Here is a 27,885-nt window from a genome sequence, read left to right as displayed (position 1 = left end):
TGGGGAGTAAACCAGCAGATGGAAGACCTCTCTCTGTCTTTCCTTCTCTGAAACTCTGCCTTTCAAGTAAATAAAATAAATCTTTAAAAATAAAGATTTTCGTCGGCGCCACGGCTCACTAGGCTAATCCTCCGCCTAGCGGCGCCGGCACACCAGGTTCTAGTCCCGGTTGCCCCTCTTCCAGGCCTGCTCTCTGCTGTGGCCAGGGAGTGCAGTGGAGGATGGCCCAAGTGGTTGGGCCCTGCACCCCATGGGAGACCAGGAAAAGCACCTGGCTCCTGGCTCCTGCCTTTGGATCAGCGCGATGCGCTGGCCGCAGCGCGCCGGCCGCGGCGGCCATTGGAGGGTGAACCAATGGCAAAGGAAGACCTTTCTCTCTGTCTCTCTCTCTCACTGTCCACTCTGCCTGTCAAAAAAAAAAAAAAAAAAAAAAAAGATTTTCTACAGCTTGTAAGCAGAATCAAGAAGTGCTGTAGGGGCCGGCACTGTGGCGCAGCAGGTTAAAGCCCTTGCTTGAAGCGCCAGCATCCCATATGGGCGCTGGTTCTAGTCCCAGCTGCTCCTCTTCCAATCTAGCTCTCTGCTATGGCCTGGGATAGCAGTAGAAGATGGCCCAAGTCCTTGGGCCCCTGCACCCACGTGGGAGACCCGGAGGAGAAATAAATAAATCTTTAAGCTCCTGCTCCTGGCTTCAGATTGGTGCAGTGCCATTTGGGGGGTGAACCAACAGAAGGAAGACCTTTCTCTCTGTCTCTCTCTCTCTCTCACTGTCTAACTCTGCCTGTCCAAAAAAAAAAAAAAAATTGCTGTAAAACACTATCAAGAAACCGACAGATTCACAAAACTTCTTTGTGGCAAATTTCAGGGAGGAAAAGTCTTGGAGGCTGGCCAGTAGTTCTCCCTGAGGGTCTTGTGATAGTCACTGTTTACAGTAGATGGTTCCGTTAGATTTTGTTTTTTCCTCTTTATTTCCTCTTTTTTTTTCCCCTTGAACTGCGTAGATTAGTGGTAATCCTATTGTATTCAACTGTAATATATTATGTTTTAGACATGGCAGCAATTAAGAAATGGACTGAACCTGGCTGGAGGAAGGAAGAAGGTATCATTTCTATTTGACATATTTTTGTTTTTCTGTGTGTATGTGTATGTAGCTCTCTCTCTCTGGTTAAACATTTTGTCTGTCTTCAATATATGAAATTTTCCTAATTGGGGGCTGAATTGAGTATTTGAAGAGGGATCTGGAAAAGAGACTGACAGTAGTGTGACCATAAACCTGGAGAAAAAAATGTTTTGGAAAATGTTTTGCAAACAGATCAGCACAGCATTGGCTCTGTAAGCCATTGCTGGAGGATATTTTTTGTGAAATTTTATAGCCCAATGACTCATTTCTGCAACTCTGCTTTGAGAATGTTAGATAGTGTATAATAAAACAATTTTCACTTTTTAGGAGAAAGTATAATTTCTTTGGACCTTGTAGATACCCTTTTATGGGTTTGTTGTTTTTGAAGCCAAGGCAAGAGTGCTTTGAACATAAGGTGCACTTGATCCAGAACCATGCTGTAGCTCAGCCCTCTGGCTGTACTTCCTACGCCATGCCTTACATAGCCTACAGACCAGTGCATCTGCACTAATACTTCTTGTGCCTTGCCATTGGTTTCATCCTTCCCTGTTGGTGTTGTGGGTTCCCCAGACAGTAGTATCTCCCTCTCCCTCCCCTCCATTTTCACCTAGTCAAATAGCTGCCCTCCATCCCAGCTTTGATGAAGTCTCTGTATAGTTAATTGCAGGTGGAATTGATTACAGTTTCCTTTTCGCCCTAGAGCACTGAGGTCATTTGACCGGGCCTTATTTTTGTGCTCATGTGATCCTCTGCCCTCTATCCTCCAAGCCCCACTGCTGCCTGCCAGAGATTGTCAGAATTACTGTGGTCAGAACTATTTCTTCTCTATCTTGATCACCACTGCCCTGGCATAGTAGGTGCATAATAAATGCTTGTTGTAAAGAGGAATGAGTGAATGGATGATAAAGATAGAAATATTATAAGTAGTCCTTTAGTGATATGTTCTCTTCAGATCATCCCAATTTTCTCTGCTTTATTTATTTTTAGGATTTATTTTATTTGAAAGGCAGAGTGACAGAGGATAAGATAGGGATCTTCCATCTGCTGCTTCACTCTCCAATGCCTGCAGTTGGGGCTGGGCCAGGCAGAAACCAGTGTCCGGGAGCCCCATCTTGGTCTCTCACATGGGTGGCAGGGGCTCAAGTCCATCTTCAGCTAGCTTCCCAGGCACATTAGCAGGGAACTGGGTTGGAATTGGAGTGTCTAAAACTTGAATCAGCGTTCTGATAGAGCATGCATCACAAGCTCCAGCTTAACTCATTGTGCCACATGCCTGCCCCTTCCAGTTAATTTAGAAAGGGTAAAGCCTGAAGGTTCTTAGCCACTTTGTGTGGAACTTTTTGAATAATTGAAGATTTTTTAAAAATTAGCCAGAATCTCTTTATACATGTTGCATTTTCTACTATGAGCAGAGAGGGTGCTAATGAGGTTCCAGCTATTACCAGAGCCTCTGTCACTTCCACCATGGGTTAGAATGAAGATGTAGGAGGGGTGGCCCAACTTGGGCCTTCTGGAGGCACACAACCCTCTAGAGGGTGGATAACTAGATAGAAGGGACCTAGACATCTGGATGACCATTAGGTCATCTTCCTCATCCTCAATTACTTTTATAGAGCATAACAGTTAGTCCCCTGTTCACTTGATCTGCCACTTACATATTCTAGTTGTGACTAAAAGTCCAAAATTGATGTCACCACTTCCATGAATAAAGTCTCTCTTAATTACCTAGATGGAAATCATTTTTTCTTATGTCTGCATATACTCATAGTGTTTCTTTTTAGTCCTCATCTGGTACTTGTATAATCCCCTGTGTTACGGTTTTTTTTTTTTTTTTTTTTGACCAACATTCCTGCCTCCACATACATATTTCTTTTTGAGAGGTAGAGTTACAGACAGAGAAAGGGAGAGACAGAGAGAAAGGTCTTACATCTGCTGGTTCACTCCCCAAATGGCCACAATGGCTGGAACTGAGCTGATCCAAAGCCAGGAGCTAGCAGCTTCTTCCAGTCTCCCACAAGGGTGCAAGGGCCCAAGCATTTGGGCCATCTTCTACTGCTTTCCCAGGCCCTAAGCAGAGAGCTGGATTGGAAGAGGAACAGCCAAGACTTGAACTGGTGCCCATATGGAATGCTGGCAACACAGGTGGAAGCTTGATCACAGACCTCTTTTATTCTATAGCATTTCCAAGAACTTCTTCCAGAGTACTACTTGGAAAACATTCCATTAAAAATTAGATTGAGGACATACTATGTGGAAAAACAGGTGCTTATTATATTACTCCCTAGCCTAGTCTACTACACCACAGCGATGGCCCCTATGTTGTAACTTTTGAAGAACAAGTGCTATATCTTTTATATCTTTGTATATTTATACTTGTAAATAAAATTTTAACAGGGGAAGAGAGAGCACAAGTTGGTATTCTTCTTACTGGGTCAATCACTAAATGCATATAATGACTGGAGCTGGGCCAGGCAAAAACCAGGAGCTTGCAGTTCAATTCAGGCCTCCCATGTGGGTGACAAGAACCCATTTCCTTGAACCATCACCACTGCCTCCTAGAGTTTGCATTATCAAGAAGGTAGATTGGGATTTGAACCCAAGCACTCTGATGTGGGGTACAGACATCTCAACCAGTGTCTTTACCACTAGGCTAAATGCCTGTCCCATGTCTTTGTATTTCTTGTTCTGCAAATACACATACTTGTTGTGCTGCTGAAGAAATTAGGTATAAGGAGACAGCTATCACTATCTGTTTAGTTGTCCATCCAATGCCTGCTTTACACCTTTTTTTTTTTTTTTTTGACAGGCAGAGTGGATAGTGAGAGAGAGAGACAGAAAGAAAGGTCTTCCTTTTGCCGTTGGTTCACCCTCCAACGGCCGCCACAGCTGGTGCGCTGTGGCTGGTGCACCGCGCTGATCCGAAGGCAGGAGCCAGGTGCTTCTCCTGGTCTCACATGCGGTGCAGGGCCCAAGCACTTGGACCATCCTCCACTGCCTTCCCGGGCCACAGCAGAGAGCTGGCCTGGAAGAGGGGCAACCAGGACAGAATCTGGTGCCCAACCAGGACTAGAACCCGGTGTGCCGATGCCGCTAGGTGGAGGATTAACCTATTGACCTGCGGCGCCGGCCTGCTTTACACCTTAAAAATATATATTATTGGGGGCTGGCATTGTGGTATAGTCAGTGAAGCTGCCACCTGCAATGCTGACATCCCATATGGGCACTGGTTCCTGTCCTGGTTGTTCCACTTCTAATCCAGCTCCTTGTTAATGGTCTGGGAAAGCAGCAGAAGATGACCCAAGTGCTTGGGTCCCTGCCACCTTCATGGGAGACCCAGATGATGCTTCTGGCTGTGGCATGGCCCTGGCCGTTGCAGCCATTTGAGGGAGTGAACCAATAGATGGAAGATATCTGTTTTTCCTTCTCTCTGTAACTCTGACTTAAAATAAATAGATCTTAAAAAATTATTTGTTTGAGATGCAAAATGACAGATTGAGAGAGTTGTTGAGAGAGAAAAAGATCTACCCACTGGTTCATGCCCCAGATGCCTACAAAAGCCAGGGGTGGGCCATGCTAAAGCCAGGGGCCCAGAACTCCATCTAGGTCTCCTGTGGGTGGCAGGGATCCAAGTACTTGAACCATCATCTCCTTTTTCCTAGCGTGTGTATTAGCAGGAAACTGGATCAAAGGGAGGCAGGACTTGATCACAGGCACTCCAGTATGGGATGCAGACATCTCAAGTGGCAGCTCAACCTACTGTGTGAAAATGCCAACCTCTTACCACTTTTTTATGTGATATTTGGCAGCTTTCTTCAGATGGCAGGTTATATCCACAACTGACACATTGTCAAGTGGGCACATGGAAGGCTGTGTGTATAAACTTCTCATTCAGCTCAGAGATGACTGTGTCCATCGCTTTGCTAGTGCCACTAGATGCAAGGACAATGTTCTGGGCACCCCATGGGCGTCGTGCCACAGTTTCACAGAAGGTCTCTCCACATCCTTCCGAGTGGCAGTGATGCCGTGAACTGTGGTTGTGAGTCCCTCTGTAATGCCAAAGTCATGATGGATGACTTTGGCTAAGATGACTAAGCAATTGGTGGTGCATGAGGCTTTGCTGAAAATCTTGAGGGAGTTGGTAACACTTCTCATGGTTCACACCCATCATAGACATGGAGTCACATCAGCGAAAAGAGAAGAGAGGATGCCCCTGCTGGCTGCCTTCAGGTGAGCATCAGAATTCTCTAGGGTAGTGAAGACAACAGTGGACTCCACAACATTTGCTGCCCCAGCATCAGTCTGTTTGATATTCATGGGATCTCACACCTGGAAGGTGGAGATGGGCTTCCCATTGATGACAGACCTCACCTTCTCAGCCTTTTTGTTCTATTGAACTTGCCATGGGTGGAATCATACTGGAAATTATAGACCATAGAGTTGAGGTAAATGAAAGGGTCATTGATGGTGACTTTGCTAGATTGAAAAGCAGCCCTGATGACACATGGCCAATACAACCAAACTCATTTGCTGCAGCCTTCACCATCATATCTCAGGGACTTTTGACTGAAAAAATGTGGCTGTCTTTCAAACATGGAGGAACAGAGTACCAGAGAATAGACACTGTAGATGTTGTGACTTATTGCTTCTGTCCCTGATACTTGATTCTTCCACTCTTATGTGAAAGCAGATATGAACAGTGCATAAGCAAATAGACATTGTTGTGTTCCAGTACATTTTATTTTTTTAATTTATTTTTTATTTAGTAAATATAAATTTTCAAAGTATGCAGGGTCTGAGTCCACCCGTACAAGGATGGACTGGGTCTGAGGAAAGGTAAGTGCGCCGCTCGCCTGTTCCCCAGCCTCCTGATCCTCCTTGACACCGTGGGGAGTCAAGTCTAGCAAGAACTCGTTTATTTCACGCATAACAGAGCCTTTTAAAGCACAAAACTGCAGAGTCATTGGGGCAGGGCTAAGGACCAACCAGTCACTTAAATGGTCATTTTATGGGGCGATTTTCATAGGACTAGCCATATGTCTATACACTTGATATCAGTTGTTGCCACTTCCCCTGATGTTGCTTAGCCAATTAGTTTTAGTGGTAAACAACTTTGGATTCCACCCACCTTACTTCCTCTGGGCACCATCTATTAATTGCTTCATGTAACTAATTTCCCCACAAAAGTACAGTTAATGGGTTACAATGGACATTTTATTTTTAAAAACAGGAGACAGATTTGGCTGATAGCCATAGTTTAGCAACTCCTGTTCTGCTGGATTTTTTTTCAGTAGTAATAGAGATGTTATGCTAGAAGATAGATTTTCATTGTGGTATGAGGTGAAACAGACAAATCATGACGTCATGGATACCGTACATGGAGCTGGAGTAATCATGGAGCTGGTGGAATCAAAAGACAAGGGGAAGACTGTGAAGATGTGTAGAGATTTCAGCAGTTTTCTGTGGTTAAGCTTATACCCAATCATGGGCCCACAGTGTTCATTCAGCAAGTAGGAGAGAGGAAGAGAATGGGAAGGCTGGGAGTATGGTGTACAAAAAGTTGCTGTCTGGAGTAGAGGCCAGAATGAGTCTTGTGATAAGTTCTGATTACAATGGGAGAAATGACACGATGGGCAAAAAAGGTGAAGGCTTAAATAAGGAATGTCGAAGGGGCAGTGTACCTGCACAGGCATTTAGTAGACTTATTTTTCTTTTGGATTATCATTAAACCGTAAGAATGACTTGCCCTTCATTTGAGCTGAGCATTAGAACATGCACAGTGTGTGTGTTTTCCCTTTTACTTCCCCAGACCTTTTCACCTTTCAGTTAAAATTTTTGTTAGCATTTAATACTTGTACACCTTTATGAGACAGTGTAATATTTCAACAAATACATATATCATTAGCTGATTAAATCAGGCAGTCAGCATTCCTCACTTCCTACCCTTCCTCCATGCCAAACTTTTTTGTTAAAAATGAATTTTTTTCTTTTTATTTATTTATTTATTTATTTTTTTTACTTGAAAGGCAGAAATAGGAGAGAGAGAACCTCTCAACCACTGGTTCATTGTGGCCCAATTGGCCACAATGGCTGGGGCTGGGCCAGGCTGAAGCCAGGAGCTTCCTCAAGGTCTCCCATGTGAGTGCTGGGGCCTAAGGAATTGGGTCATCTTACCCGCTTTCCAGGTGCATTAGCAGGGAGCTGGATCAGAAGTGGAGCAGCTGGGACTCGAACCAGTGCCCATATGGGGTGCTGGCATCGCAAATGGCAGCTTAACCTATGCCACAGCGCCAGCTGTATCTCTATTCTGCAGTATAAGCTATGCTGCTAAAACAAAAGACCCAACAATAAACTTCTGTATTTTTTCAAATATTTATTTATTTATTTATTTGAAAGGCAGAATTACAGAGAGGCAGAGAGGCAGTGAGAGAGAGAGTGTGTGAGAGAGAGAGAGCGAGCGAGTGTGAGAGTGAGTGAGTGTCTTTCATCCACTGGTTCACTCCCCAGATGGCTGCAATGGCCAGAGCTGCACCAATCTGGAGCCAGGAGCTTCTTTCAGGTCTCACACAGGTGCAGGGGCCCAAGGACTTGGGCCATCTTCTTCTGCTGTCCCAGGCCATAGCAGAGAGCTGGATGGGAAGTAGAGCAGCTGGGACTTGAACTGGTGCCCATATGGGATGCCGGCACTGCAGGCAGTGGCTTTACTTGCTATGCCACAGCGCTGGCCCCAACTTCTGTATTCTTAAAGCCAAATTTTTTTCTGTCTTAGGAAATTATTTTGTGTTGAGCTTTACAGGCCAAGCCTCTGCCCCTCCCAGTCATTCAGAGCCCTAAGATGACATGTTTGTCACTTTTCCACACATGGTTTCCAGAATAAAAAACACAGTTTTTGTTTTGTTTTGAAAGTCCTGCAAGGTATTATGGACTGTGCCTAGGAGTATTACATGTCATTTGAATTCATTTTCCATTGAGCATTTCATTGAATGTGTCAGTTGGCTACATTTAGCTGCAAGAAGGCTGACGGATGTAGTCATAGCCAGGAGCCACATTCCAGCTAAGACCTGATTTCTGTGGAAGATTTTACTGGACACTTAGCTGTATCTGCCACAGTCCACCTTTGCCAAAAATAGTATAAATAGTATTTTTTGGTGGTGGAGGAGGGGAGTAGTTACTGAATTTCCAAGGCTTTGCCGAGCCTCACTTAGAAGTATTCCTCAGCAGTAGCTATTTACAGGGAAACTATTTCTCTCTGAAAAGCTTGAAAAGCAAAATGTGAGATTTCAGCAGTTTTCATTTGACATAGAACAGGGACATTTGACACCTTGTTGGGTTCATTATAAACTACCCTCCAGGCTGCAACTTAATAGGAAGGGGTATAGTCTCACTTCTGTATACTCCAAGGGAGGAAAATGTATTCTAATGGTTCACTAAGAGTTTGAAGCCAGAATTCAAGTTTATGCAATGACACATGATAAGGAAGAAAAGAAGAGAGCTGAGAAAACATGCTGACAAGCTGGTTTTTCTAAGGAAGGACTTCCTTTAGAGAAATTATGGTAAGATATATGGTAATAGGTAAATGAGCAGAAGGTGAAAGTTATAAAAGTATCATGCATATCTAGTTTATGAATTTAGTGGCATTTTATAGGCTAGCTTATTATAAATATGGGTATGGTCCAAGAAAATTAAATCTTGGATACAATGATTTAAAGATGATAACTAGCTTAAAATATATCTTTTTTTTTTTTTAAATTTTTTTGACAGGCAGAGTGGACAGAGAGAGAGAGACAGAGAGAAAGGTCTTCCTTTTGCCGTTGGTTCACCCTCCAACGGCCGCTGCGGCTGGTGCGCTGGGGCCGGCGCACAGCGCTGATCTGAAGCCGGGAGCCAGGTGCTTCTCCTGGTCTCCCATGTGGGTGCAGGGCCCAAGAACTTGGGCCATCCTCCACTGTACTCCCGGGCCACAGCAGAGAGCTGGCCTGGAAGAGGGGCAACCGGGACAGAATCCAGTGCCCTGACCGGGACTGGAACCTGGTATGCCGGCGCCGCAAGGCAGGGGATTAGCCTATTGAACTTCGGCGCCGGCCTAAAATATATCTAAGTATATAATATAATACTAACTAATCCACAGTAGTTCAGGGTGTGTTCAGAAAAGATTTATTAATGTCTTGGGGCCGCTGTTGTGGTGTAGCCGGTAAAGCTGCCGCTTGCAGAACCGGCATCCTGTATGGCCACCAGTTCGAGTTCTGGCTGCTCTATTTCTGATCTAGCTCTCTGCTATGGCCTGGGAAAGCAGTAGAAGTTGGCCCAAGTCATTGGGCTCCTGCATGCATGTGGGAGACTGGAAGAAGCTCCTGGCTTCAGATTGGCACAGCTCCAGCCATTGCAGCCATCTGGGGATTGAACCAGCGGCTGGAAGACTTCTCTATCTCTCTGCCTCTGTGACTCTGCCTTTCAAATAAATCAATAAAGAAAATTTATTAACGTCTTACGCAATGTCTCTTCGCATTATTTAATCAAATCTTTTGGCATATACACAAACTTTTCATTTTAAGTTTCTAGTCTTGCATATCACTGTTACTCAGTATATTGTTTTTTACAGATTTATTCATTTATTTGAAAGTCGGAGTTACACAGAGAGAGGAGAGGCAGAGAGAGTGGTCTTCTATCCGGTGGTTCATTCCCCAGATGGTTGCAGTGGTCGGAGCTGCGCTGATCCAAAGCCAGGAGCCAGGAGCTTCTTCCAGGTCTCCCATGCAGGTGCAGGGGCCCAAGGACTTGGGCCGTCTTCCACTGCTATCCCAGGCCACAGCAATGAGCTGGATTGGAAGAGGAGCAGCTAGGACTAAAACCAGCACCCGTGTGGGATGCTGGCGCTTCAGGGCAGGGCGTCAATCCACTGCGCCACAGCGCCAGCCCCATGTTGCTCAGAATTAAGTCCATAACTTGAGATACTAGAACCACTTTCCTTTTCCACTGCTTTTCATGATATTTCAATATAATTTTTTAAAAAATGAAATGATTGGATTACCTGCTTATACATTCCTTGATATTAGACACTTTGACTGTCTGGAGTGTCAAACATTAATAAGCCTTACTTGTCCTAAAGGGTTGTAATATATATGTGAGGTCTTCAAAACTTACATGGAAAATGTACATTGTGAAAAAACTATGAATGTATTTCAATTTCTTCTGCACCAAAATAAATTTACCTTCTAATTCCATTTGCATGAACTTTTTGAAGAACTCTAGGTATTAGTCAGCTTTGCATCACTATGACAGATATCTTAGAGCAGTTACTTATGAAGGAAGGAGGTTTATTTGGTCTCATACTTCTGCAAGTTTTCAGTCACAGATCAGGTAGACTCCAATGGATGACATTTGTCTGGTGAGGCCAGAGGATGTCAAGAGAGGTGTATACGTGAAGGAAGAGTTATACTGAGCCAGGAGGCAGAGAGAACAGTTGGGCCCAAATCACACTTTTATAACCAGTGTTCTCATGGACCACCTTCCAAGGGCACATCCCCAGTGACCTGAGGACCCCCCAAGAGGCACATCTTCCAGACACTATAATTGGCTCTGGTCTCCTCCTGTTAGTACCATCAGTCCATGACTGGGACTTAACCATCTGCATGAGTTTGGGAGCCAATTCTTGTTAAAACTATAGCACCTTATATGTAATACTGAAAGTATATTGGGGCCGGCGCTGTGGCATAGCCGGTAAACCTGACACCTGCAGTGCTGGCATCCTATATAGGCGCCGGTTCATGTCCCAGCTGCTCCACTACCAATCCAGCTCACTGCTAATGAGCCTGGGAAAGCAGCTGAAGATAGTCCAAGTCCTTGGGCCCCTGCACCCACCCAGGAGACCTGGAAGAAGCTCCTGGCTCCTGACCAAGGATCAGCCCAGCTCTAGCCCTTGCAGCCATCTGAGGAGTGAGCCAGCAGATGGAAGATCTCTCTCTCCCCACTCCCTCCCTCCCTATAAGTCTGCCTTTCAAATAAATCTTTTTTAAAAAGTATATAATATTACTCATTTAAACATATACACTGTGTGCCTGGCCTGACCATGTCAAAATATAAAAGGTCTTTGTAGGTCCTGTGGAATTTTTTTTTCCCTGCCTGGAAGCTTGTATTCTCATCCCAAATTGGAGCATTCTGATCTGGGCTTGGAAGGCTTTAAGAGGAGTAGAATAAAGCCAGTTTATCAATGCCAGAAAAATGCACAGTTTCTCTTAATGGGGAAAGAAAATAAGGATTGAGGAAGTCTTGGCTTGGTAGTTGTGTCTAAAGATCTGGGAGTTTCAATTGACATAAGTCACCTGATTCCAGAACACTAATGTGGCTCCAGACCACAGAAAGTGAAAGTCCCAGTACATCTTATTGGGATTGTCAGACTGTTATGGATGCATTATGTTTTGTTGATGGGGTGATACTTGAAAAAGAGCACTGGTGAGCCAGTGGGAAGAGGAGTGCATCCAGAAGGTAATTAAGATGCTGAGGATTCATACAGGAGTTGATGAAGGGGTGGAATATTTTCAGTCTGGTGAGAAGAAAGCAAAGGAAAAGCTGGAATGAAAGGTATTTGGATTCTGAGACAGTGTCATGTGAAACAACCTGGCCATTCATGTTACTTCAGAGGGAAGAAATCACTCCCTGGATTGGGCAGTTTAGATAAGTTCAGCTCAGTTTAAGAACTGTATCCAGGGCTAACATGGCATAGTGGGTAAAGTTGCTGTCTGTGATGCTAGGTACCATTCGGATGTCGGCTCCTGTCCCAGCTGCTCTGCTTCCAATCCAGCCCCCTGCTAATGACCTAGAAAGGCAACAGAAAATGGCCCAAATGTTTAGATCCCTGCCACTCATGTGGGAGACCCAGAAGAAGCTCCTGGCTTCTTAGTTTGCCTGGCCCAGTACTAGCTGCTGTGGCTATCTGGGGAGTGAATCAGTGAATGGAAGGCCTCTCTCTCTTTCTCTCTCTCTCTCTCTCTCTGACTTTCAAATAAATACATAAACCTTTTAAAAAAATAAAGAGACTGTGTCCATTCTGGCCGTTCACCAACGCTGCTTCCTGAAGTATAGGACTTCTGGGTTATTGGAGGAAACCAGGCAGGAGCTAGAGAAACATCAGATACACCACCAGCACTGTAAGAGCCTGGTTCAGGAGAGCCTGTATCCAAGTGGTAGGAGCCTGGAAGCAAAGCCTCCTTCCTCATTCCAGTGTCTCTCCTGCATCTTCTACTGACAAAACTTTGGTGCTGGCCAATGAAGGAAAAATATGTTAATGAAGGGCCCCAGATACCTTTTCACAGAGCAATCACAAAGGGTGAATTTGGAGCACACAGGCAATACAGGAAGAATGAGGCAACACCCGTGCAGTAGTTGAAGGTGGCAGCAGCATTCATGAGCATGGCCAAGGTGGGATGGGGGACAGAGCCTTCCTGTGGTCAGGGAGCTGGCGAAGGACTGCAAATTTTGAACACAGTGCTGTAGCCCAGAACAGAAGTCAGGAAGGTAGCACGTGGCTGTTCAAAAACAGAGACCCCAATACAAAGACGGATTGGGTAAGAAAAAAACAGTCTGAGTCATAAGTAAATGACAAAATTGTAAGTGCATCGGAAAATTAGACTGAGCAAATAGGAAGATGAGGGCTAGATGATTGAGAAGCTGAGATGTTGGCCTGACTGGGGATTAGGAACTGGGAGTGGCCCAGGTCAAAATGGAAAATGTGGTGGGTGATCACAAAGTCAGAAACCGCTACAGATTGATAAACTCACACAGCTGACTAAAAATTTGTCAGCTGCTGCTCTTACCCTGTCCAGCCCTCTTCTTATCACTTGCCTCCCCAACCAAGAAAATCTTCGAATTCTTTGTGGTGTAATAACTATACCTTTTATTTTTATGAAATTAATATTTCTATAGAAAATTTGAATTTATAATGTTTGCTATGTGGTTTTGCCTGGATACAACACACGTGTGCTCCAACAGGCTATAGTCCCTCTTAGCACATGAAATTCACACTATAATGAATCCAGGCAGATTCATTTAATTAACGTATTCTGTGTCATGAGATTGTGCTGCCCCTTAATCAGTGAAGTCTGAATTTGTGCCACTGACAAAGCTTTATAATCAACAGTTGTTACTCCTGTAATTATGTGAAAGGCTGAGTCAGTCTCAGTCTCTCTCTTTTTCTCTCTCTCTCTCTCTCTGTGTGTGTGTGTGTGTGGGAGAGAGAGAGAAGGAAATAGATACAGATCCATCTTCCATCTTCTGGTTCACGTCCAAAATACCTTAAATGCCTAAAGCCAGGAGCCAAGAACTGCATCTGGTTCACCCATGGGAGAAGCAGGAGTGAAAGTGCTGGGACTGTCATCTGCTACCTACCAGTTGCATTAGCAGGAAGCTGGACCAGAAGTGGAGAAGCCAGGACTTGAACTGTGTACTCTAACACAGGATGGGGAACATACCAAGCAGTGCCTTAACCTACTGCACAGCAGCACCAACTCCAGGATGAAAAATCTTAATATTAATTATCTCATTTACTTAAGGCTAACAGGCATCAGAAGGTCTTTCATAGATACATCAATGACATTAAAATTATTAATGCTGGGATTGGTGCTGTGGCGTAGCAGGTTAAGTTGCCACCTGCAGTGCCAGCATCATATATGGATGCTGGTTTAAGTCCCAGCTTCTCCCCTTCTGATCCAGCTCTCTGCTGTGGCCTGGGAAAGCAGTAGAAAATGGCCTAAGTCCTTGGGCCCCTGTACCAGCATGGGAGACCTGGAGGAAGCTCCTGGCTCCTACCTTTGGATCAGCACAGCTCCAGCCATTGCGGTCAACTGGGGAGTGAACCGGCGGATGGAAGACCTGTAGGTAGAAGACCTGTCTCTCTGCCTCTCTTCTTGCTGTAACTCTTGACTGGCAAATTTTTTAAAAAATAAAATTATTTCTAGAGCCTATGCAAACACATGGAGACTGAACAACATGCTCCTGAATGAATAGTGGGTCATAGAAGAAATAAAAAGAAATCAAAAACTTTCTGGAAGTAAATGAGGATAACAACACAACATATCAAAACTTATGGGATACAGCAAAAGCAGTGTTGAGAGGAAAGTTTATAGCAATAGGTGCCTACATCAAGAAATTGGAAAGGCACCAAAAACATGAGCTATCAATGCATCTCAAGGATCTAGAAAAACTGCAGCAAACCAGACCCAAAACCAGTAGGAGAAGAGAAATAATTAAAATTAGAGAAGAAATCAACAAACTTGAATAAAAAAAAAAATACAAAAGATCAGCAAAACGAAGAGCTGGCTTTTTGAAAAAATAAAATTGACACACCATTGGCCCAACTAAAATAAAAAAAAAATACCCAAATCAGTAAAATCAGAGATGAAAGCAAGACCCCTACCTTACACCTTACACAAAAATCCACTCAACATGGATTAAAGATCTAAATCTACGACCCGACACCATCAAATTATTAGAGAACATCGGAGAAACTCTACAAGATATAGGCACAGGCAAAGACTTCTTGGAAAGACCCCAAAAGCACAGGCAGTCAAAGCCAAAATTAACAATTGGGATTACATCAAATTGAGAAGTTTCTGTACTGCAACAGAAACAGGAAAGTGAAGAGGCAACCAACAGAATGGAAAAAATATTTGCAAATTATACAACTGATAAAGGATTAATAACCAGACTCTACAAAGAGATCAAGAAACTCCACAACAACAAAACAACCCACTTAAGAGATGGGCCAAGGACCTAAAAAGACATTTTTCAAAAGAGGAAATCCAAATGGCCAAAATACACATGAAAAAATGTTCAGGATCACTAGCAATCAGGGAAATGCAAATCAAAACCACAATGAGGTTTTACCTCACCCCAGTTAGAATGGCTTTCATACAGAAATCTACTAACAACAGATGCTGGCGAGAATGTGAGGAAAAAGGGACACTAACCCACTGTTGGTGGGAATGCAAACTGGTAAAGTCACTATGGAAGTCAGTTTGGTGATTCCTCAGAAACCTGAAGATAACCCTACCATACAACCCAGCCATCCCACTCCTTGGAATTTACCCAAGGGAAATTAAATTGGCAAATAAAAGAGCTGTCTGCACCTCCATGTTTATTGCAGCTCAATTCACAATAGCTAAGACCTGAAATCAACCTAAATGCCCATCAATAGAAGACTGGATAAAGAAATTATGGGATATGTACTCTATAGAATATTATACAGCAGTAAAAAAAATGAAATCTGGTCACTTGCAACAAAATGGAGGAATCTGGAAAAATCATGCTGAGTGAAATAAGCCAGTCCCAAAGGGACACATATCATATGTTCTCCCTGATCTGTGACAATGAACCGAGTACCTAAAAAGAAACCTGTAGAAGTGAAATGGACACTATGAGAAACAATGTCTTGATCAGCCCTTGTCCTGACTGTCCAGGAACAACTTACTATTTTATTCCTTTTAGTATTTTTTTGTTCTACTTATTACCAGTAGTTGAACTCTTTAATTTACACACAATTTTTCTTATGTGTTTAAATTTAACTGAAAAATGATCCCTGTTAAATATGAGTGTGTATTTATTAAATTATTAAATATGAGAGGGAAGAGATGTACAGTTCGGCACATGCTCACTCAGACTTACCCTTAATGGTAGAACTAGAAACGTGCCAGGGGATTCCAATTCAATCCCATCAATGTGGCATGTACCAATGCCATCTTACTAGTCAAAGTGATCAGTGTCAGTTCATAATTGATCATAATGATAGGATTAAGTGTCGAAGGGATAACATAAACAAGTCTGGTGTCTGCTACTACAAACAGAATTAAAAAGGAAAGAACAATCCAACATGGGAAGCAGGATACACAGCAGACTCATAGAATGGCAAATGCCCTAAACAGCACTCTGGCCTCAGAATCAGCCCCTAAGGCATTCAGATCTGGCTAAAAAGCCCATGAGAGTATTTCAGGCATGGAAAGCCAAGACACTGTGGCAACAAACAAACAAACAAAAAAACCCTAAATTTAAGATCTCTGTGAGTGAGATCCCAGAGGAAAGAACAGGCCAGCAAAGAAGGAGGTACCTTTCTCTGAAGGGAGGAGAGAACTTCCACTTTGACTCTGGCCTTGTCTAAATAAGATCGGAGTTTGTGAACTTAAGAGGCTTCCATAGCCTTGGCAGCTCATGACAAGAGCCTCTGGTGATTACTGACGCCATAAATAAGAGTGTCAATTTCTTAAATCAACAAGAGCCACTGTGCACTTACTCCTCATGCAGGATCTCTGTCCTTAATGTGTTGTACTATGTGAATTAACGGCATAACTAGTACTCAAACAGTACTTTATACTTGGTGTATCTGTGTGGGTGCAAACTGTTGAAATCTTTACTTAGTATATACTAATTTGATCTTCTGTATATAAAGATAACTAAAAATGAATCTCGATGAAGAATGGGACTGGAGAGGGAGTGGAGATGGGATGGTTGTGGGTGGGAGGGTGGTTATGGGGGGAAAAAGCGCTATAATGCAAAAGTTGTACTTTGGAAATTTATATTATTAAATAAAAGTTAAGAAAAATAAAAATAAAATTATTAATGCTATATTTTAGTATAGTAAGCTCTCTTTTTTAAGATTGATTGCTTTATTTTGAAAGTCAGAGAGACGGATCTTCCACCAGCTGATTCATTCTCCAAGTGGCTGCAGCAGCCAAGGTAGAGCCAGGCCAAAGCCAGGAGCTTTTTTGGTCTCCTACATGGGTGGCAGGGACCCAAGCACTTGGGCCATCTTCTGCTTTTCCCAGGTCATTAGCAGAGAGCTGGATCTGAAGTGGAACAGCTAGGACATGAACTGGTGCCCATATAGGATGCCATCCTTGTAGGTGGGGGCTTTACCTGCTATGCCACAACACTGGCCCCAAGCTCTTGATTTTGAAATGTTAGAAGACTGGCCAGTGCCATGGCTCACTTGGTTAATCCTCCGCCTGCAGCACTGGCATCCCATATATGTGCCGGGTTCTAGTCCCGGTTGCTCCTCTTCCAGTCCAGCTCTCTGCTGTGGCCCGGGAAGGCAGTGGAAGATGGCCCAAGTGCTTGGGCGCCTGCACCTGCATGGGAGACCAGGAGGAAGCACCTGGCTCCTGGCTTCGGATCGGTGCAGCACCAGCCGTAGCAGCCATTTGGGGAGTGAACCAACGGAAGGAAGATCTTTCTATCCTTTCTATCTCTCTCCCTCTCACTGTCTAACTCTACCTGTCAAAAAAAAAAAAAAAAAAAAAAAAAAAAAGACAACTTGTGGCCTAGTTAGTTGAAGGCAGTTCCTTAATGTTCCTGGAAACTTGCTCCCTCATTTAATAGGCAGAATTGGCCATCTTAGTGCAATGCAACATTTGTTCAGGTGACCACCTGAGCTAGGAAGTTGAAATTGGGTCCACGATTCCCAGCTCCACTGACTGCACTTACGAAAAGTGGAGTTGTACCTGTTTGGTGACCATTTTCTACCATGTGGAGTAGGAAGTGGTAAAAATCATTTGGCAATGATAAGCAGAATGACACTAATGTGCAGAGAGGACACAGAAATACAGATCACGAGGACTTCCAGCCTCAATATGATATTCCAGTCCTTGATTCTAGACGATTCCTGAGATTTAATTGAATTCCTCTATTTTGGCCCAATGAGATACAGCCCTATGTACTTAAACTTCCATTCTTGCATAAGCTGTCAAATAGGTGTTTGCTCCTTTTATCCAAATAACAAACACACATGAGGCGATCATTCAGACTTACAGGAAGAGCACTAAGATCTCAGAGAGTAATGGGCAAAGGACATGATGTTTTTCAGAAAAGCAGATAAAGTGCAAATATAAAAATGGTCTCATTGATAGTGAAAGAAATGCAAAAACAGTAGTATAGAGTATTTCTCCAACCTTCTGACCCCCCCCCCCCCTTTTTGGCCCATCAAATCAGCAAAGACAAACAAAGATAATATTCAAAGCCTAATGTACTGTTCATGTGGGATCCCTTTTGGACTGCTGGAGAGAGTGAAAAGTGATTGTATAATTTCTGGTTCCAGAAGGAAGCAGATGGCCCACTCAGATCAGGGTAATTAGAGGAGAGTTTATATACAAAGGATTAGTCACAGAGGAGTGGGTGGGTGCCGAGAAGCTGCTAGAGATGGTACTGTAACCCCGGACTAGGATTTGCCAGGGCCCAGAGGAAGGAGGACCACAAACTGGAGTCAAGGGCTAAGCCAGATACTCAATTATTTCTTCACTGTTCTTTTTTTTTTTTTTTTTTTTTTTTTTTTTTTTTAGCATGACTTTTAAAATTTATTAAGCTCAAGGATAAAATGTAAGGGAACTTTTTTTGGTGGTAAGAATATATTTTTTGAAGGCATTTATCTAATGTATACAAATTTCATATGTATAGCTTTTAGGAATATAGTGGTCCCCCCCCCCATTCCCACCCTCCCAACCCCACTCCCATCCCACCTCCTATTCCCTCTGCCATCCCATTCTTCATTAAGGTTCGTTTTTAATTGACTTAGTATAGAGTTGGTCTTCTGTATATAAAGTAAAGATTTCAACAGTTTGCACCTACACAGACACACAAAGTATAAAGTACTATTTGAAGACAAGTTTTACTGTTAATTCTCATCATACAACTCATTAAGGACAGAGGTCCTACTTTGGGAGTAAATACACAGTGACTCCTGTTGTTGATTTAACAACTGACACTGTTATTTATGATGTCAGAGATCACCCAAGGCTCTTGTCATGAGCTGCCTAGGCTATGGAAGCCTTTTGAGTCCACAAACTCCGTTAGTATTTAGACAGGGCCCTGAGCAAAGTGGAAGTTCTTTCCGAAGGGAGGAGAAAAGTACATCCTTCTTTGATGGCCCCTTCTTTGCAATGGGGTCTCACAGAGCTCCTTCTTGCAGAACATCTTTTGCCACTATATCTTGACTTTTCTCATCTGAAATGCTCTCATGGGCTTTTCAGCCAGATCCGAATGCCTTAGGGACTGATTCTGATGTCAGAATGCTGTTTAGGGCATTTGTCATTCTATGAGTCTGCTGTGTGGACTGCTTCCCATGTTGGAACTTCCTCTGCCTTTTAATTCTATCTATTGTTATTACCAGATACTTGGTCTTATTTATGGGTCCCTTTGACACTTAATCCTATCTATATGATCAACTCCACACATAACATGATCACTTTATCACATAAGATGGGATTGGTACCACCCAGCTACATGGGATTTGGAGTCCCATGGCAAGTTTTTAGATTTACCCTTAGGGGTAAGTCTATGGGAATGTGTGCCAAACTGTACAGCTCCTCCCTCTCTCATTCCCACTCTCATTTTTAACTGGGATCTATTATCAATTGACTTAATACACCTATGATTAACTATGTTAAGTAAAGAGTTCAACCAATAGTATTATGTAGAAAAAATAAACAAAAAATGAAATAATAAACTATTCCTCAACAGTCAACACAGGGCTGTTCAAGTAATTGCTTCTCATAGTGTCTGTTTCTTTTTTTTTTTTTTTTAATATGTATTTTATTTCTTTGAAAGAGTTACAGAGCAAGGTAGAGCCAGAGAGAAAGAAAGGTCTTCACCGACTGGTTCACTCTCCAAATGACCGCAAAAATGGCCAGAACTGAGGTGATCAGGAGCTAGGAGCCTCCTCTGGGTCTCCCACATGGGTGCACGGGCCCAAAGACCTGGGCCATCTTCCAGTGCTCTCCCAGGCCATAGCAGAGAGCTGGATCGGAAGTGGAGCAGCCAGGACTCAAACCGGTGCCCATATGGGACGCCAGAACTGCAGGCCGCAGTTTTAACCTGCTGTGCCATAGCGCCGGCCCCCACAGTGTCTGTTTCACTTCCATAGGTTTCCTTTTAGGTGCTGTGTTATTTATCACAGATCAGGGAGAACATATGCTATTTGTCCCTTTGGGACTGGCTTATTTTACTGAGTCTGAAGTTTTCCAGATTCATCCATTTAGCTATAAATGACCGGATTTTGTTTTCTTTTTAAACTTTTTTTTTTTTTCCATAGAGTACATATCCCATAGTTTCTTTATGCAGTCTTCCGTCGACAGGCATTTAGGTTGATTCCGTGTCTTAGCTATTGTGAGTTGAGCTGCAATACACATGGAGGTGCACATGACTCTCTTATTTGCTGATTTAATTTCCCTTGGGTAAATTCCAAAGAGTGGGATGGCTGGGTGTTATTGTACGACTATATTCAGATTTCTGAGGTATCTCCAAACTGTCTTCCGGGGTGGTTTTACCAGTTTGCATTCCCACCAACAGTGGATTAAGGTGCCATTTTCCCCACACCCTTGCCAGCATTTGTTGTTTGTTGATTTCTGTGTGAAATCCAGCCTAACTAGGGTGAGGTGAAATCTTATTATGGTTTTGATTTGCATCTCCCTGATGGCTATGCACTATTCTTTCAGCATCAGCATTTTTTTTTTTTTTTTTTTGACAGGCAGAGTGGACAGTGAGAGAGACAGAGAGAGAAAGGTCTTCCTTTGCCGTTGGTTCACCCTCCAATGGCCGCCGCTGCAGCCGGCGCACCGCGCTGATCCGGGCAGGAGCCAGGAGCCAGGTGCTTTTCCTGGTCTCCCATGGGGTGCAGGGCCCAAGCACCTGGGCCATCCTCCACTGCACTCCCTGGCCACAGCAGAGAGCTGGCCTGGAAGAGGGGCAACCGGGACAGAATCCGGCGCCCCAACCGGGACTAGAACCCGGTGTGCCGGCGCCGCAAGGTGGAGGATTAGCCTAGTGAGCCACGGCGCCGGCTCTCAGCATCAGCATTTTAACACACATTAAAACTGAAATTTCAAAATTCTGAGTCTAGACCAAGACTGCAGGTGGCTTAGCCAATCATTTTTAATGAAGGAGCTAATTTTTCAAAGTTAAGCCTATACATACGTTTTTATTTATTTGAAAGAGTTACATAGAGAAGGAGAGACAGAGATTTTCCATCTACTAGTTCACTCCCCAATTGGCTGCCAACACTGGAACTACTCCGATCCGCAGCCAGGAGCCAGGAGCTTCTTCCAGGTCTCCCATGCGGTTGTGGGGGCCCAAGAACTTGGGATGGCGGCACTGGAGGAGGCAGCTTTACCCACTATGCCACAGCGCTGGCCCAAGCCTATACATGTGTTTTATACTGACAGCTATTGAAATAACTGCTTTTGTTTAATTAATAGTATTATAAAATAATAGCTAAAAGTTAACATGAGGACACTACTGTAAGCTCTTTCTCACTCAGTCCCCCTTCACTACTGTCCTTGATGGAGCAAGTAAGGCTCAAACCAGGCCTCTCAGACCTGCATTTCACCAAGCTGGTCTGCTTTGTTGCAGAGGTGTCCTTTCTCTTTGAAAACAAGTAAAGAAGCAAAGCAGTGTCCTTTCAGGCTTTGGTGCTTCAGCTTCCCTTTAGAAAGTGCTTTGAATATTGCTGAAGCTTGATGACTTCGTAGTCTAAAATGGGCTCTTGAATTCTGTAAGAGCTATGAGATTAAATTTTAAAAGGTACCACAAAGATGACCTACCCATATCATTTTCATGTGGAAAACTTGTTTCTGATAGAAAAGTATAAAATTATCTAAAGTCTTTTTTAAAGGTTTCCAAATAAACTGCTAAATAAACTGCTGAGTAAAATTCCAAATAAACTGGAATTTTGCCCCCAAAATAAGCAGTTGGTTTTACAGAGAAAAAAAAATCAAGTTAATTATCTTCAATTTTAATTAAAAGAGAACTTGTTCTTTGCAAAGTCGGTCATATGTCAACTCTGTCTTCACACAATCCAAGAATATTGGACAAAGAATTTTTAAGGACATTTGGGTAAATATATTTGTAGCAAGATTATAGTTAAACTGTACATGGCTATCTCCTGATACATAAAATCACTCTTTCCTTTGGAAAAGGAAACAGGCTAGTGTCTTAAATTTTAAAACTAGCCTCTTAAATGCTCATTAACTGATATACGATTGAGTACTCAGAATCTGAATGGCTAATGGGTGGAAATTTGATAACTCAGTAAGAATAACGTACTACAAATTTCTGTATACACAGTCTTATACCGTTTCAACACAGCCTCATCATACAGCTATTTGGCTTGTACGGGTAGGTAAATAAATACCCATCCATAAATAAATTATTAACATAAGTAATTAAGTTAAATAAATTATTCACATAATATAAGTAGTAGAACCATTAGGATCTGGACTTACATCTGTACTTTGAGTAAACTAATGTGCCCTATTTTTTTCCTCCTTTCTCCTTTGGAGCACAAAAATAATAAACTAGAGTAGGGCAAACCCAAGATTGAGGCTATGAAGGAAATCTTCTTAATTCTTGGATGGTGAAAATGAACAAAACAAATCGCAGAGAAAAGCAGCTTGCTGTTTGAGGGCATCAGGGCTCTCGTAGCCTGGTTTCCTTTCGTTTGTATCCAGGTCCTGTCCATTGGAGTCCTGCCGGCCCTGCAGTGTTCTCCAACAACTCTCTTCCTTCACGTTTGTTTCCACTGCCTTCATTGTCATTGCTTATATCATAAAGAGCATTGAGCATCCAGGTGATTTGTACTTGCTAATTCAATTAGAAGGACGTTCTCTGAGGCCAGGGACTATGTGTTTTGTACTTTAAAATGCAGGGTTCTGGATTTGAAAATCGGAGTTTGAGGGTTGATCTCCTTTACCTCTACAGCATATTTTAGTAGTTGAGACCCTGATTACACTTCACGTTTGGAACCAAACAGAACCACCACTTGGGTTTGTGCAGGTCTGTGCTTATTCCAGAGTACTGTATGTAAGGGTGGTATTTGCATTGTGGATAGGTGCATTTGTGATGATCCTCTGAACATTAATCTGAGGAAGAGAAGCTGACTTCTAAATTCATACAAATGTATCCATAGGTTACTGCAAAATTCCTGACTACTGCCAAATAGAAAGCATACATGTATTACAAAAAAATTTAAGCTTATTCAGCAAATAGATCAAAATAAAATATTTAAAGTCTGAAAATAGCATTAGATGAGAGAAGAAATAATAAGCCAAATCCCCATAAACAAACAGAAAACTAATTACTTTCACAGCAAGTTTAAAACAAAAGCTTATGGGAAATGAAATTATTATTTTAAAAAATTCTAGATTATAACAAGAAGCAGCCATTAAATGACTAAGTTATAAATCTGTATTTTAAGTATTGTATAGTTGAGGTCAAAATCTTTTTCCAAGAAATGGACCCGTATTAAAATAGCAGATACCAGTTCATTCTGGAAGCTTTGTAAATGAATTAAATTCAAAATTATTTTTCTTACTGGATGTTGTGAGTTTGCTGTTTTTAGGATAGTACTGAAAAAATTATAATAGCAGCAAAAAGTTCATTTAGCTATTTTAGTTGCTAGATTTGAAATAATTAGTAGCAGAATCCTAAGTGATTGATGGCTGTGATACGATTGGAAATACAGAAACCTTAAAGAATTGCATTCATTATCTAATGGACAGATCTAAAAACGTTCACTTTTTTTTTCTCATTTAAGGAGTTGTTTTTGACTACTTAGTTTAACAGTTGTCCTTGTCCTCACAGATGTGAAGCCAAATGATAGTTTTGTGATTGCCTCTTTGCCTCAGTGTCCTGACTGAAGGGCTGAGTAGACTTGTGGCCCAACTGGGAAGAATACTTCATTTAAAATGTGTCTGGAGTGCCTGGTTCGAGTCCTGGCTCCTCTGCTTCTAATCCAGCTTTCTACCCTGATCCATACCCTGGGAGGCAGCAGATGATGGCTCAACTACCTGAGTCCCTGCCACCCATGCAGGAAACCCAAATGGAGTTCTTGGTTCCTGGCTTCAGCCTGGCCCAGCCTGGCCATTGTGGGCATTTGAAGAGTGAACCAGTGGATGGAAGATCTCTGTTTCTCTGCCTTTCATATAAATGTAAATGAAGAATTTTTTTTTTTTTTTGACAGGCAGAGTTAGAGAGACAGAGAGGAAGGTCTTCCTTCCGTTGGTTCACTCCCCAAATGGCCGCTACGGCTGGCGTGCTGCGCCAATCCAAAGCCAGGAGCCAGGTGCTTCCTCCTGGTCTCCCATGCGGGTTCAGGGGCCCAAGTACTTGGGCCATCCTCCACTGCCTTCCTGGGCCACAGCAGAGAGCTGGACTGGAAGAGGAGCAACCGGGACTAGAACCCGGCACCTGTATGGGATGCTAGTGCTGCAGGCGGAGGATTAACCAAGTGAACCACGGCGCCAGCCTGTAAATAAGAATTTTTAAAGTATCCATTTCTCACATTTAAAGATAATTAAGCTAAAAGATGACGCATCAAAGTGAGAGTGAAATCTTAAAGCCAGTGGATGGGTTGATGCAAACCGTCTGACAACTCATTGTTTTCTTGGGCAGCAGCTTAGACATTGCTATGTGACTGCAGAGAGAATGAGCTTTGTGTTTGAGTCACCAAACTGTTGCATTTCACTGTGTGTCAGCTAAATGGATGTTTCTGTGTTTTTTTGTGGAGATTTTGATGTTTAGGAAAACCATCAGCACTTACCAAAGTTTGATGTTGGAAAGGGCCATGTGAAAGGAAATGTTAACTTGCTACCACTCTCACCCATCCCCAGTTGAGGATTCCATCTGCTATTTTTAGCTTTTATGAAGGGTTACATTTCTTTGTTCAGTGCCAGCAAAAATTCCTCTTCTGACAGATTAACATCTTTGTTAGGTAAGTCAGCCTGAGTTTTTTTCCCCCTGTCCTACCTAGTAAGAAGGCAAGAGCCAAGTGTTGTGCTTCGTTATGGTAGCTTTCCAAGCTCATAGCACCCATGCTTAACTTTCAAAAACCTGTTTTAAATCATCTCTGTTAGTTTTGGTTACTCCATATTTTTGTAGGGACTGAATGGGATTTTTAAAATGATGAATGAAATTATAAAGCCATGCATTAGGATTTTTCATGGACAGTGAAAAATTTTGAAATTACTCTGGAAATGAACTGAATCAGAAATTTTAGAAAAAGGAACAATGAGAAAGGACTTGTCATAACAGATGTCACAGAAGGCAATCATGATTAAAACAGTGTAGCATTGATCTCCGAATTCTAAATGGGTTAGGGGCTAGAATGAGTAGAGAAATAGACTTCACATTAATGAGAATTTAGCACGTTGTAAAAGTAGACACATCAGTCAGAAGGTATATTGTCTGGCCAATGGTTTTAGGACTTGATTATCTATTTGGAGAAATAGAGAAGTATAAATTAGTATTCCACAAATAATTCACAAAGTAAATTTTGTATGTATGTAGGAGAATATTTCTATTCCTGAGTAGGAGCTAAAACTGGAAAAATTGATAAATTTATATGTAAACTTACGCCATAAAGTTAAAACACTTATGTGGTTATTAGTACATTAGCAAAATTCAGTAGATATACTTTTAATATTTGCATAGTATTGCATAATGTAATTATATCATTATTTACCTAATAGTTCTCAGTTACATTTCAGGTTCTCACATACAATTCTTTTTTTTTTTTTTTTTTAAGATTTATTTATTTATTTGAAAGGCAGAGTTACAGAGAGGGGGAGAGGCAGAGAGAGAGAGAGAGAGAGAGAGAGAGAGAGAGAGAATATCTTCCATGTGCTGATTCACTTCCCAATTGGCTGCAGCAGGTAGGGCTGGGCAGGGCCGAGGCCAGGAGCTGTTTGCAGCTCTCCCATGTGGGTGCAGGGGCCCATGCACTTGGGCCATCCTCGAATGCATTCCTAGGAGCATTACCAAGGAGCTGGATAGGAAGTGCGGTTGCAGTACATATGTGATGCCAGCATTCAGGTGGCGACCTTATCTGTTATGCCGCCACACCAGCCCCTCACACAAAATTCTTTAAATCCTCCAATAAATTTGTTTTCTAGATGGTACTCTGAACTGGTTCCCATAATGAGAAAAGCTTTAAATTAGAAAATTCTCTTCAATTATTTTTCTTTCTTGGAATTTCTCATTTGATATTCTAATGAGAAATAGCTTTTAATATATTTTTAAAGTTACATTTTAATATCACTCTTCTAAAATTTGTTTTGAGGGGCCAGCACTGTGGCATAGTGGATAAAGCCACCACCTGCGATGCCAGCATCTCAAACGGGCACTGTTTCCAGTCCTGGCTACTCCACTTTTGATCCAGCTCCCTGCTAATGTTCCTGGAAAAGCAGCAGAAGATGACCTAAGTTCTTGGGCCCTTGGACCCACGTGGAGACCCGGAAGAAGTTCCTGGCTCCTGGCTTTTGGTCTGGCCTAGCCCTGGCTATTGGTAGCCATTTGGGGAGTGAACCTGCAGATGCAAGATTACTTCTTCTTTCTCTCCCTCTCTCTAACTCTGCCTTCCAAATAAATAAAATATATCTTTAAAAAAATTTAAAAAGATAAAATTTGTTTGAATTGTTTTATGGTTACCAAACTGTTTGCTCCCCCATGTTATTTGTGAGTGCTTTGGTAAATCACCAGTCATATAATAAGAAATAAAGAACATAGATTTACAAGGTTTTCAGGTTTAAGTAGTGGAATTTTGTTCTCAAGGGCTGTGTCTGGACTATGAAGCAGATGAAATTGGCCTCGAGTAAATGGTGGTGGGGTTGCAGATTCTTCATGTGTCTAGCCTTTCTTCCTGCCATCTGCCACTAGGTTTGCAAGGCTTCTCTACAGATTTCAACATGGAATGCATATTGAAAATCACTGACATGAAAATAGTGTTTGTGTGTAGTAATATAATATCATTGTTGTCATTATTTAATAATAATACTGATATAACTCCTTGGTTTAGGTTATTGATTAATTATGATGATGATGGTGATGATTACTAACAAAACAAAGTTGTGAGTATAGTAGTAAACCCATTAATGTTCCCAGGACTTAAGTGCCAGTCTTCTTTTTTTTTAACTTTTATTAAATAAATATACATTTCTTTCCCCCCCCCATAACTTCCCTTCCACCTGCAACCCTCCCATCTCTTGCTCCCTCTCCCATTCCATTCACATCAAGATTCATTTTCAATTATCTTTATATACAGAAGATCAATTTAGTATATATTAAGTAAAGATTTCAACAGTTTGTACCCACACAGAAACACAAAGTGTAAAGTACTGTTTGAGTACTAGTTATAGCATTAATTCACATTGTACAACACATTAAAGACAGAGATCCTACATGAGGAGTAAGTGCACAGTGACTCCTGCTGTTGACTTAACAGTTGGCACTCTTGTTTATGGTGTCAGTAATCACTCTAGGCTCTTGTTATGAGTTGCCAGTCTTCTTTAAAGTGAGCATATCGGGGGCCAGCCTTGTGGCACAGCAGGTTAAGCTGTTGCTTGTGATACTAGCATCCCAGACTGGAGTGCCCCTTGAGTCCCAGCTATTCACTTATTTTTTTTTTAAGATTTAATTTATTTATTTGAAAGAGTTAGAGAGGAAGGGGGGATTGGGGGGAGGGAAGGTGAGAGAGAGAGAGAGGAGGGAGAGAGGGAGGAAGGGAGGGAGGGGTCAGTCTTCCATCCGCTAGTTCAATCCCCAATTGGCCTCATCGGCCAGAACTGTGTCGATCTGAAGCCAGGAGCCAGGAGCTTCCTCTGGGTCTCCCACACGGCCCAAAGACTTGGGCCATCTTCTACTGCTATCCTAGGCCATAGCAGAGAGCTGGATCGGAAGAGGGGCAGTTGGGACTAGGACCGGCACCCATATGGGATGCTGGCCTTTCAGGCCAGGGCTTTAAC

At 42.5% G+C, this 27,885-nt stretch overlaps 1 protein-coding gene and 1 pseudogene across 1 annotated transcript in view; one reads left to right on the top strand and one right to left on the bottom strand.

Moving 5' to 3' along the window:
• MCUB (mitochondrial calcium uniporter dominant negative subunit beta) overlaps positions 1-27,885 on the top strand; it is a 113,033-nt gene that overhangs the window by 7,528 nt on the left and 77,620 nt on the right. The gene's annotated exons all lie outside the window — the stretch shown is intronic.
• LOC138843447 (glyceraldehyde-3-phosphate dehydrogenase pseudogene) lies at positions 4,898-5,663 on the bottom strand (annotated as a pseudogene).

This window comes from Oryctolagus cuniculus, chromosome 8, assembly GCF_051225735.1.
Source record: "Oryctolagus cuniculus isolate XC-2025 breed Fujian yellow rabbit chromosome 8, ASM5122573v1, whole genome shotgun sequence".
NCBI classification, from domain to species: Eukaryota; Metazoa; Chordata; class Mammalia; order Lagomorpha; family Leporidae; genus Oryctolagus; species Oryctolagus cuniculus.
This window is presented reverse-complemented; position numbering and strand designations above follow the sequence as displayed.